The following is a 12,470-nucleotide window of genomic DNA, read 5'->3' on the forward strand; positions in this document are numbered from 1 at the left end:
CAATTCTGAAAAGGAGCAATGCTAACCTTTTACACTGTATGTTAATTTAGTTACATGACTGCTATGAGTCTAAATGTGTATCTGTCAGCATTGAGGGACAAGGGGAATGTTTGTTAAAAAGCAGATTAACAGATTTAATTCACTGGTTATTTGTGTAAAGTTTTTGAATTTGTTTTCTATATTTTCTGCATCTTATGCTGATGAAACACACAGTACCAGAGATCTACGGTATCTTGAAAATCATCTGAGAAGCACAAATGTAAAAGGAACAAAAACAGTGTACAGAAGAAACAACCACTGACACCTCTGTAATGACTGCTGAAAAATAATCCCGTTGAGCTCTTCAGCAGTATTGAAATATAACTGGACATGGAAAAAAAATGTTTTGGATGTTCAAAACATTGAAATTCAACAGCTTTTGAAACAATAACATTTGATTATTATTTATTACTGTTGTTAGCTCACCCGTATTATTTTCCAGCAGTCATTATACAGAAGGTGGTGGTGTATTGTCGTTAAACCCTTAAACAGCAACGATCACACGGTACATCGTGCAGCCCAAACTAATGAAAATGTATTAATTCAGACTTGTCTATTACTGTGGTACATACAGTACATCTGTTCCAGGAAAGACAGGGGAAGTGGGGGGTGAGAGGGCAGGGAAAAGTCTGTGAAAAAGGGTCGGTTACATAGTTAGGAGGATTTTTTAGTGTTCTAAATCCTTTATTGTGTGACATAGTGATTTCAATCGTGAAGCCCACCTTGCATTACAGGGTTGTTTCCACAATACAAAGCTTGTGGAACATGTGCCACGGTAAGACTTTATAGGATTTACAAAGCTTATTGACCATTTCACTTCTGTGGAACACCTGTTTTGATCCAAGCAGTTATTAGGTTTTGGTGTTCTCTGACATTGTATTAAAGACTGCTATCAATGTAACAATGTAACTCAGTCACATACAGGTCAAGTAATTACTGCAGCAATTAGTCATGACAAAGCTTAATATCCTGCCGCATCTAGACAATGAGAAGTCGCATTTTCTCATTAGATGACCATTATACGACCACCCGGTTTTGCCTTTGATGTGACTTACCAAATTCAGAGCTATAATCAATTTTAATGTTCTCATTCCAGTTTATGCAAATAGAACGGCGTTGTTTTAAAGACGTGATTTATTTTAGAATCTATGGTTTTTTGGAAAGAAAGTTTTCCTATGCACAGCAATTTCGTCAAAAAATGACTAAAACGTCTTCGTGCCGTGAGCGTGTACATTACACTTCAAAGTAAAAGGCTTTGTGGTTCTGCCCTAATAGCAGGAATATTCTATTATGGTGCCCTGGCAATATACCTCTAACCTGCTGGCGAGCTTATCATTATCAGGGAAAGGAGGTGGAAAATATTGCACAGAGAAACTATTTCATTTTGTAGATAACAGGTAATCGAAATGAAAGATACCGTGAACACTAGTCCAAATAGATGTGCAACAGTATCAGACGGGCGCCAATAAAGATAAATAATTTGCTTACCCCACCCTCAAGCACTTTGTCGAATTCCAAATATTTGATTAATTTTCTATTCTAGCAATCGTCTAAGATTATCCTTAAATTTACAACTATTTAGACTACAATAAAAATGTAGTCAACAAAAACATACTTACAAATACATATATATTTATGTTTTTATTTCGTGAAAGCAGTAATTTGTAGTAGCTCTTTTTGATGCAACCTTTTTAAAGAAAATACTTTGCTAATTCACATAAATGACGCACAGCGCGTTGCGAATGTGTATTTTTATTTAATGTAAGACTGTTGCTTCCTCCCCTCTCCTGGTATTTGCATAGGTATTGCTCCAGTGCTGTAGCTGTTCTCTTATAATAAAGATTTTATGTGGGACGGGGGAGGGGTTTAGTGTTCAGTTATCCTGCAGTCAACAGCCAGACGTGAGGCAGAACAAACCTCTGTTCGGACATCAGTCTGCATACATTTCTGCACTCTGAGCGGCTGCGAAGCTTCGGCAACCTTTCAAGACCACCTACTCAAAGTACGTCCTTCCTTATTTTCAGGATCTAAAAGAGTACGCCGTGGTAAGGTAAGAATGAAAAATGTTTGCTGTGTTAACATTGTGTACTCAGTTCCTTTTTGGAGAGCTTTTATGACATGTACAGTATGACAAGGAAAGGTCGATAAAGTGCCCGAGGGGCTTTTCCACATACTCTTGCTCAGAGAAGACTGATATGAATCTTAGTATAATAAATATTATGGATGCTTAACATATTTAAAAAGCAACATATCTTTTGAGTTTATATACTATTAGTAATAGACCAGTTATTGTCAGCATCACATCCTTTACGTTGGAAATCGTATTGCCTATCTTGAACCGTCTTGAACGCTTTAGCCGTGATTTTAACCCAAAAGGCAAACAATGACACTAGAAGCTACTGTACTGTACATTAACTCTAATATTTGTTTTTCTTTAATATATTTTAACTTCAAAGAAAGAATGTTGGAGTGGCAGCGCAACGTACAGTAAATTACATTTTACTCTGAGAACATGCTTATTGAACATGCGTTTCTTTTTCTTGCCGTTGAATTGGATGATGTGTGCCCTCACTTAGCATTCACGGTGTGGCGTAGTGATGAAGACAGGTGTCAGTGAAAGAGCGATCATCTCACGCGTTAGATTTACTTCGCTGGGGGCTTTCCCTTTGGTCCCTTTTCCATTACTGTTATGCCATATATCACTTTCCCCTTTTCCTATAATATGTCCAATGATTTTCAGATTAAACGTTCTCACAAATCTAAAACAATAATAGAAGTAGCGCAATTTGTAATAAAAATCACCGCACCAACTGTACTAATTAGAAGTAAGTCTATAAGTGAAAGTGCCAGTGTTACGCCAGTGCTTATGCTGCAGTTGATGATTTTAACTAGAGCCTTTTAAATACCTTTCAATGTCTGTAAGACTAGTAGCACTTTACTTTAAATATTTACCTATTCATTCTGGTTGTTATGGATAAGCTATTATAAATCCTCCGGAACATATGATGTGTCACACAAAATATTAAGGGTCTGTGCAAAGCAAGCACTGAATGTGGTGTTATGCATGGATTATTTAACTGAACTGAGGCATCAGGTAAAGGGAGCCACTCTCTGTAATCAGGAATAGCTGCTGTTCTGATTAAGTACCACTTTTGATGTTACTTTGTATTCATCACTAGAGGATCAGGTCTAGCACTCCCCCTGGCAATGAGCAGTTTCGAAGGTTATGTACAGTACCACATTACAAAACGGGATTTTTTTAAATATGAAATTCTAAACGAGCCTTAGAGTGAAGTGCAATCCGAAACACGTCTTAACCAAATTATTTATCTACTGTATGTCTTTATTGCCTTTAATTTTAAACATAGATTTTGATAACTGCAAAGTATCGCAGCTTTCAAATGGTTAAATAAATATGTTGCCAGTAGATCTGTGAGCACGTTTTCCCCTGGGTTTTATTGTGTTAAGATTAATTTCAGCAATATGATTATCTGAGTGCTTGTAGATATCAAGACTGGTGGAGAGTGGGGGACATTGAGTACTGTTTCATGGGAAGTAGAATATTTACAGTAAATATTGACTTTTGTTATAGTGTATTTTGAAATGCCATTATATACAGTATAATGTTTTTTTTTTGCCTTAAGTACTATTATTTATTATGTTTCCCATATCTTAATACCAATTACCTATCTAAATCTTAATGTCTTATAATGAGAAACCAGTTAAGGATGGTTTAAAAAAAAAACACTTGAATTACAGTAGGTGATAGTTTGATCAAACTAAGTAGAAAACTGGATCTAATTTATGTATACAAACTAATGAGCAAAATTTGGTTAACTGTGTAACGGATGCTCATTCTATATGAAAGACAACAAAAAGTGAATACATTTTATGTAGAAAATTCCATTCTATAATGTTCTTTCCTGGATGGTTAATTTGGAATAATTAACCGTGTTATATGATTAAGATGTCATAAAGAAGTCAAGTATAACACTTTGAATGTCAAAATCCTTGAACAGCTCTTTATAATTAATTTGTATGATAAATACTAGTGTTTGCAGTAGCTGATATAAGATGTTTTCACGGTGCTGCGACATACTAATCCAGTTTATCTGCTTCACCCCCAAATGGAGCCTGCAGGAAATGATAATAGTGAGCTACTGTATAAGCAGGCACTCAAAGTAATGAATGGTTTTGTTGCATAATTTGGAAAATGTTTCTCATTTTAAGTCAATTAGTCAGTTTGTATGTAAGAGATTCTTAACCATAATATGAATTATTCCTTCAAAGTCCTGAAGGAAAAATCAAAAGTTAACAATTGTCATCAGGAACATCAAAATGAAGAAAGTGCAGTATCTTTTTAAAAAAAACTGTTAGCAGACCAAACAGAGAAATGGACCTAGTTAACTGGCAAGTTAACAAAAGGAATGATATACCATTAGCTATTTTTTTACAGATGCTACACTGAAAGATTGATTTTGTAATTGCACTTTTCTGTCACTTAGTCCTGCAAAATGATGATTAATTTGCCACTTTATAGCTTAATTTCCAAAGCAGTGACTTTATAAACCTGCCACGTCTCTGCTGCCCTATCAATTCATCTAAGGCTAGCTATCTAGAGAATATATACGTGACTTTTTGCTTTATAAAGCTTTTGCTATTGTAGTGCACTACATTAGATCTTAACATACAGTAGTACTACACTGTGGTTACATATCACCAGAGATTTCTTTTTTTATTCATCCACCTGTTGTATGGTAATAATACCAGATTACAAATTCTTTCTTCATTTTATATAGACATGTTTATTTCTTCCCTTTTTAATTAAAAGGCCTGATATAATTATCCATACAAATTAGCAACAAGTGATCTGTCTTCAGTGATTACAGTATACTCAAAGTTTCCAGTTTACTGTCCAAGAAAAGACCTTACACAAGACATACAGTATAATATCATTGTCATTCTCATGTGGAGGTTGCTTTCTGAATGCACACAGAGATCTATTCTATTCACGAGCAGACTTATTCTATTCCTGGTTTATTAATACAATCATTTTAATTTTCTGTGATAGTTTTTTGATAATTAAATTGATAAATATAAAGGTGGCTTTATTGACAAAGGATGAGGTTGGGATATGAAATTTAAAACGATTCAGTCTTCTATGCTGGCTGCAGTTTCTTTAGATAACTATGCCTTTTTTTTTTCCTGTGTTAAGTAATGTGTCCCACTATTGTAACTCACTGATTACCTGAGATAATTTTCTGCCTGCAGGAAGCATGATCATACTTTTAAAGTTTAGATACCATACATTTGCACCTTGCATTTGCAGTTTTGTAAAGTACCACAACTAGAATGTGATATACAGTACTGTATAATGGAGTCAGGAGAAAATTAGAGCAGTAAAGTATAAGCTACTTAAAGGAGTGTACAGAACATGATGGATATGATAACTGTCTATAATAAGTAAAACTGAAGGCTTTCTGACTTAATATATACTGTAGTAACATACTAATTGTGTTCCTGTTCCCTTGTCATACTATACTGTATCTGTAGTGCAATCTGCTTTTTCCTTTGTGACATTTTATGAAGTAATAGACTGTGCCTTTGTGCTATTAACTAAAATGAAATTTTAATCAAATTGAAAAATGTATGTAACTACATTTAAAATTGAATTAGTTAAACTTCAGTCAGTTTACATATATAAGCAATGAAAAATGAAATCCTACCATATTATGTTAATACTTAATGGCTATTAGCTTCTTACTGTAGTTCAGGTGTGTTAGTTGTTATGTTGTATACTTTATTAAAAAAATAATTAAAGAATGGTTGTTTGTGGTAATATAAAATGCCATGAACAGGTTTTATTGTACTCTGCTGGGAGTAAACTACAAACTATGCATTACATGCTTTTATTGCTGATGCACTGGTATATTACATTGCAGAGAGCACAGTATTACATTGCAGTGAGCACAGCACAGGTGGCTTAGATATGATCTTTACTGTAGTGATAAAGATAGCAGTGATAAATGGAACAAGTAATTTGGTGTAACAGGGAGAGCACCATGTTGTCTGTTAGGGTCAACACTGTGATCTCAAAGTGTAGGTGAAGCTGGCTTTTCTAATAATGTGGTGCTGTCACTGTTAATGAATGTGTGTGTCATAACAGTTCAGCACTCATAACTATCACATGCACAAACATGGGTGTTTTGATTGATGGTGCAGTATTGTTCAAATGTCTGTCAATCTGCACATTTTAAATGAAAGACTATTGGTTCTAATCTAGCCCAGTTGCTGGTTCTGTAATACATACTGTATACAATAACTGGTATGTAGAGGTAACTTCAGTCAGTACATGTATGTCTAACCGGTAGAAAAAAAAGCAAAAGATAAATATTGAAACATATGGATAGTACTGAAAACCTCATGTATGACTACAAAGTTTGCATGTAGCAGAATGAAGAAAAATGGTGTTCCACACAAATACTCCTCCAACATGCCTATATATTGGACATAGAATATTAGGTGTAGAATGTCTATGCCCAATATAGAATGTTAGAGCCTTTCATCTTTTGACTCCCTGCAAACTCCACAGTACCTTATAGGGAATCTTCGTCATTAATATCACTACAAGCTAGCATTTAACCCTGTAAGTCATGGGAATTGACTCATGACCACCATCCCCCTGACATTCATAATCAATTGTACAGCAGTATGTGGCTAAATCCAACCCCAGGTGGCCAGTGATGTGGCCCAGTCTGTCCTGGACCACAGGGCTCAATCTGTTCTCTGAACAAACACCTCTGCTTTTTAAGCTATTCAGGAGCCTCTTTATACAGTATATCAAATTTTATTCTAGTATACAGAATGCGACAATTGGAGCACTTACAGTTGTTACTTATGGCTCCTCAAGGATGATGTACTGTATAAATATAAGCTTGTAGAAACATGACATTTATTAGTGACCCATCATTAATAAGCACTGTTTTCATAGCTACATTGGTGTCCATTAATACCAGTGATCTACTTTAAGGCCTGAGTAGCAGCTGGAGTTTTGTAGCTACAGTATATGTAATTAGGTGCATTATATGTAAAAAAAAAAAATCTAAATAAACATGAATAATCAGAATAACCTTTTTTAGACCTCCTGGAACAAACTAAGGTTGCTGCTGGAAGAGTGTTAGTGAGGCCAGCAGGGGGTGCTCACCCTGCAGTCCAGGTGGGTCCTAATGCTCCAGTATAGTGACGGGGACACTATACTGTAAATAAGCGCTGTCCTTCGGATGAGACGGAAAACCGAGATCCTGACTCTCTGTGGTCATTAAAAATCCCTGGGTGTTTCTCGAAAAGAGTAGGGGTATAACCCCGCGTCCTGGCCAAAGTTCCCATGCCTCCTAATAATCCCCCATGAATTGGCTACATTACTTTGTTCTCCTCCCCCCCCCCCCCCAACTCCGACAGCAGGTGGAGCGACGCGCCGGTTGGAGTATTTCTCAGTCGCTGTTAATGGCAACGTCAGCTCAAAGATTTGGTTCAAACTACCAAGTGGAGACTGGTGTGCCGACAAGCAGACCCTGTTGATGCGGGATTAACTCTAGGAAAGAGAGAATCAGAATAACTTTTTTTAGGAAAATACTAATGTTATGTTTATGTCACGAAGCGTTCTTTCAGGACCCTATGCAGACAACACAATCCGGGGGGGAGTGAAGAAAACATGGGGAAAAAGGCATGCAAGAGGGCTGGAAGGAAAACAGGGGGCGTGTCCATGGTGCGCTAGTGTTTGGGGGAGGCAAACAGTCCAAGGGAGTCCGAGGCAAATCCATGAGTGTAGCAGAAGTCCAAGACTGGGTAATCCATCCTGACAGACAAACATCCGGTGTATAATCCGGTGGAGGGACGGGGGAAAAAAAGGGGGGTTACGGGACCACACACTCCCTAATCCTGGACGTAGAAGGTCAGGACGCCATGATGAAGCGTGTGTAGTCGAGTCGCTCCTGGACTCGCCGATAGGCAGGCTTCCGGGCGTCCTTCTTCCAAAGCTGAGCCCGGATTGGCAGGAACGCCTGGCTTTTGTAGGACGGGGGCAGGAACTAGAGACAGGTGCAGGGAATCAAGAATAAAACTAGGAAGGGCTGGAGCGTTCTTAAGAGGAGGGGTTTAAGACCGTGACAGTTTATGTATTGAAAAAAAAAGCAAATTATTTTGTTTGTGTATACAGGGCATTTCTGTAAATGGAATTGTTGGTATAGACCATAGAGACCTACAAAAAACACATTTGTATTATTCAAAGTTTATCAAAAATTCTGTGCAATTAACATTTCATTTCAGAACTAACCTCAAAAAGCAAGGAACCTTGTTAATGGATCGTACTTTAAATTCAAGTTACTGTACTTGGATTGAGTGGTCTCTTAATAATATTTGCAGGTGAATCTTTCCCTTAATGTATAGTTTCAAAAGGGACACTTGGAATTTGTGGTTAGGTATGTTTTGTTAAAAACAATTTAAAATTGTTTATGTCTCTATTTTTTTTTTCTCCAAAATGAACTATGTGATGACAGAGAGGCATAGTATTATTATATTTACTGTTATTATAATAAAATAATTATGAATTTTTCCCCCAAAAAAGAGTTCCTGCCACTTCTGACCCTCATTTTTAATCATACAGTACATACATATTTTATTTTGTTGCAGATTGTGGTACTTAAGAGGTATCAGTGTATCTGAATCACAAAGTCACAATGCTAATGTTAAAAGCATTTGCGGAAATGTACCTTTTTAGGTCAGGCCTTTTATTTTGCATATACAGTGGATTTGCATTAGATACACAATACAACAAAGAAGGATTCACTATGTGCAACACTGAACATTTTATTTGGTGTGTTTTCCTACAAATGTTAGTATCAATAATTATTTTTCTAGCCATTGTAAAGAGCATCAGACATTTTAAGACAACTGTGTTCAAGTTGCACATCTGAAGTTGTAATTAAATGTAGTGATGGAGTCTTCATTATTTCATGAAACTCATAAAATATTAGAAGATGTCCAACGTTAATCATGGAACAACCATATAAACCAGTTTTATTGCAATGCTCAGACTTTTATAAATATTTTGATGAGGAAAGTCCAATAACTTGTAATTGCCTTCAACCCCTGGTGGCTGACCTCAGTCTGTGATGATCCAAGTGCAGAATGACTTAATTGACTTTGCTAGTGCTGTTCTTTTCTGATGAATAATTCCACACTTTTGAGTGGCATGTCTAGCATTCATTGAAAAAGTGAGGATCTGGAACTTTCTAGATGTAAATCTGGTAAAGCTAGTCTTTAAAAAAAAAGGAATGTTTTTATTAACTTTGATAATGTTTTTGGAATGTATATTGCAAATATACTTCATTTGTGAAGGCAGACAAAAAAAGAATGATAGCAGCTCTTTGATAAATAAATTTCAGTGCATTTTGGATGGAATGATAGTTCCAAAAAGGATGCTTCATTTCAATTTTAAATAGAGAACTGATAAGGAATGGCCTGGGTAAATTATTCTAATAGACTCATTGTCTCATTTTGAATACAAGGATTTAATGCTTTTGAGAAGCTCTGTTTTGAAAAGGCTTGGCACAAATACATAAGGGGGTTTACTTCGGATAGCAAAGCAAAAGAGAGGATAAGAATCTGAAACTTTCTGTGCAGAAGCCTCTTTGCACTTTCAAACAGTTCTGGAACTTCATAAATCTTCTTCCAAAACCGTCCACAGGGATTTGTGAAAAAGACTGTTACTGAAGCAAATCAGCCTGCCAAAACGTCAGCAACATTTTTAACACACACCAGGGTGTCCCAGAACAGAAATACTACTGCCCATATTGTACAAGGTCAAGTGTATAGGAGTAAGCTAATGTGTCAGTGGTTTGACCTTTCTAGTTGGTATAGAGAGGTCAATTCATGATGCATTTCCAGTCAGGATATGACGTTTGTGTTTGACTGTTTCAGAAGTTCAGAGCTCAGCATTCTATAGGGAGGTTATTAGTTTATTTAACAACCCTCACTTACTGTATAATGAAAGGCATTGCTAAGCTGACTGTGTACCATGAAACACACAGTAGCTTAATCAGAGGTGAAAAAAGATTTGTGTCCTGCCAGGTGACAGTCAAAGTGACATGCAAACCTGTAAATTAATTAATTAGCAATGCAATAGCATAGTTTGTTATGTCATAAACATGAGGTGGACAAATATTCTTCACATTCCATTTTGATTTATTTAGCTTAGCTCACATTGCTTTTTAGGAGTTTTCTTATTAAATTGCTATTCTTCTAAAACATTGGTAATCTATGAATACATCTGACATTTCATTATCATGGAAGTTAAACGAAGCCAAGTAATGGAATTATCATCTGCACTCTTAAACTAGGAACCCTGTACTTTCTCGTTCTTGTTTTCTTTCAGTATATGAAATCAGTTCCCACTCTTTATTTCCACTGCATGTCCTTACTATAAGCAGGAACACAGCTGAAAGGGTATTGTGTTCCGAGCTGGCCAAACTAATGCTCATCTTCAAATGAATTGTGTTCATAATCAATAATTAATTCAAAGCTGACTGTGAACTAAAAGGATTTATTTAGGTATGGTGAACAAGTATTCTTTCTCTGCCTTTTCACTTCAGAAACCGGACCCTTGCATCTATTGGAAAATGTAATTAATTCTCCTGATGCAGATCTCTATTCATCTGGCTCAGCAAATTATTATGTGATGATAATTCAATCAGCAGGATTGTTGTGTTAATTACAGAGACAAATAATACCCCATTGATCTAGACTGATGTAAATATAATACTTGCAAGAGAAGGTGATGTTCAGCCTATATTGAGAATCCCAATAATCCACAAAATATAAGTGTTCTGTTTGCCCATCCAGGCATTCTTTACGTTAAAGTAAAGTGTCAAATATACCACATTTCGTCACCAATCTGAGTCCTGCTCTGTTTATAGACTTGCACAAGACATAATTTAAATAATTTGAAGTAAAAACTGCATGTGTCTTAAAACCAGTTTACCAAAAGAATGATGCAACAAGTATGGTTTGTTACAGAACTGCTTAAAGTTGATCATTTCATACGTGCATTTTTATCAACATTACCAGAACACATATCTGGTCTCTGGTAATTCTCATTTAATTATTAAAAAATGTGTATAACCATCAAAATTTGTATTGCTTTATTACAGAAAAATAGGTAAATGTATTAAATAAAATACTTTTAAGTATGAAATGAACTAAATTTACTACTGTATGTGCTGTTAACCCACTAACGAAATAACATTCTGGCAGCTTCATCTAATGTTTAGGCAATGCTAATTTATAGAAGAGATTATTGAAATATTCTTTATATTTCTGGCAGCCAAAATATACACCATAGTGTTTAAATGTATCTCAAGAATATTTTTTATGTCATTTGATTACCCACAGATGATACATAGATGAACAAAGTACATTTTTGTAACTCTGCACTGGAAAGATCGTATTATAATGACCTTGTTACTAACCTTCTTCTGTCACTTCAGTGTGTGCTTTTTTGTTTTGCTTATAAAAACATTGTGAGTAAAATGATGTGAGCAGTCATATAATTTATTGATTTATAATGTCCAGTACAGTGTATATCCTTATAACCCCTCAAAGTTTCTTATTCAGATGAGTGTTGTGGCTTTAATATATATACTTTACATATTGTATTTAAATGTTGCACTGAGTGAGACCAAGGTGAATGTTAAAGTAAAACATTTCCATGAAGATACTGGCTTATACACCACAATACTCAATAACATTTCTGCTTGCTATATTTAAGATTAATATACATATCCGATCAAAAATGTTTATGAAGAAAGTTAGCATCATTGTTAAATTTGTGTTCCACCATGAAGCAATAAGTGTGAAACAAATCCATGAAATATATTGTACATGAAATTTAAGTGGGAAATGCAGGACTTCACTAAATGCCCTTCCAGGATGGTTACAAATAGAGGTCAGTTAGCTAATGTCATAACCTGTGGTGTGTTGTGTTATTGTCCAAGGGAATGTGTTTCTCAGTGGTCCATTGCAACAGTATGAATAACAAGTAGCACTGCTCCAGAATTCAGCTTTCACAGCACAGTTGTTTAAATAGGCCAACTAACTTTATAAGCACCCTGTAGTGCACTTAGAGTTTATTTCTCAGGTTTCTGACACAACAGTTTTATTCCCTAGTGGCTGTAGTTTTTGAAGGTAAGTCTGATCATAAGAACATGCAGCTTGACAAACGCTGACCTTTACTTTTATTCCACTCCAGATATAGCTGTAAGTCGCAGAAATTGCTCTAGGACAGCTGGAACATGTTATTTGGAAATGGCAAAATAATAAAACGATACATTTTTTGTTGTTTGTTAAAACGAAATACTGTAATATATTTACAAAAT

The 12,470-nt window shown here is 35.6% G+C and overlaps 1 protein-coding gene across 2 annotated transcripts in view; it reads left to right on the forward strand.

The window, feature by feature from the left end:
• The first annotated feature begins 1,904 nt into the window (after positions 1-1,904).
• Positions 1,905-12,470, forward strand: part of LOC102683721 (contactin-4) — a 137,083-nt gene continuing 126,517 nt past the window's right edge. Inside the window, exon 1 of one of the 2 annotated variants that reach the window (XM_069189364.1) lies at positions 1,905-2,089. The gene's annotated coding sequence lies outside the window, so the exon portion shown is untranslated. The remainder of the gene's footprint in view (positions 2,090-12,470) is intronic. The other variant, XM_069189365.1, reaches the window with a different exon arrangement.

This window comes from Lepisosteus oculatus, chromosome 4 (assembly GCF_040954835.1).
Source record: "Lepisosteus oculatus isolate fLepOcu1 chromosome 4, fLepOcu1.hap2, whole genome shotgun sequence".
Lineage (NCBI taxonomy): Eukaryota > Metazoa > Chordata > Actinopteri > Semionotiformes > Lepisosteidae > Lepisosteus > Lepisosteus oculatus.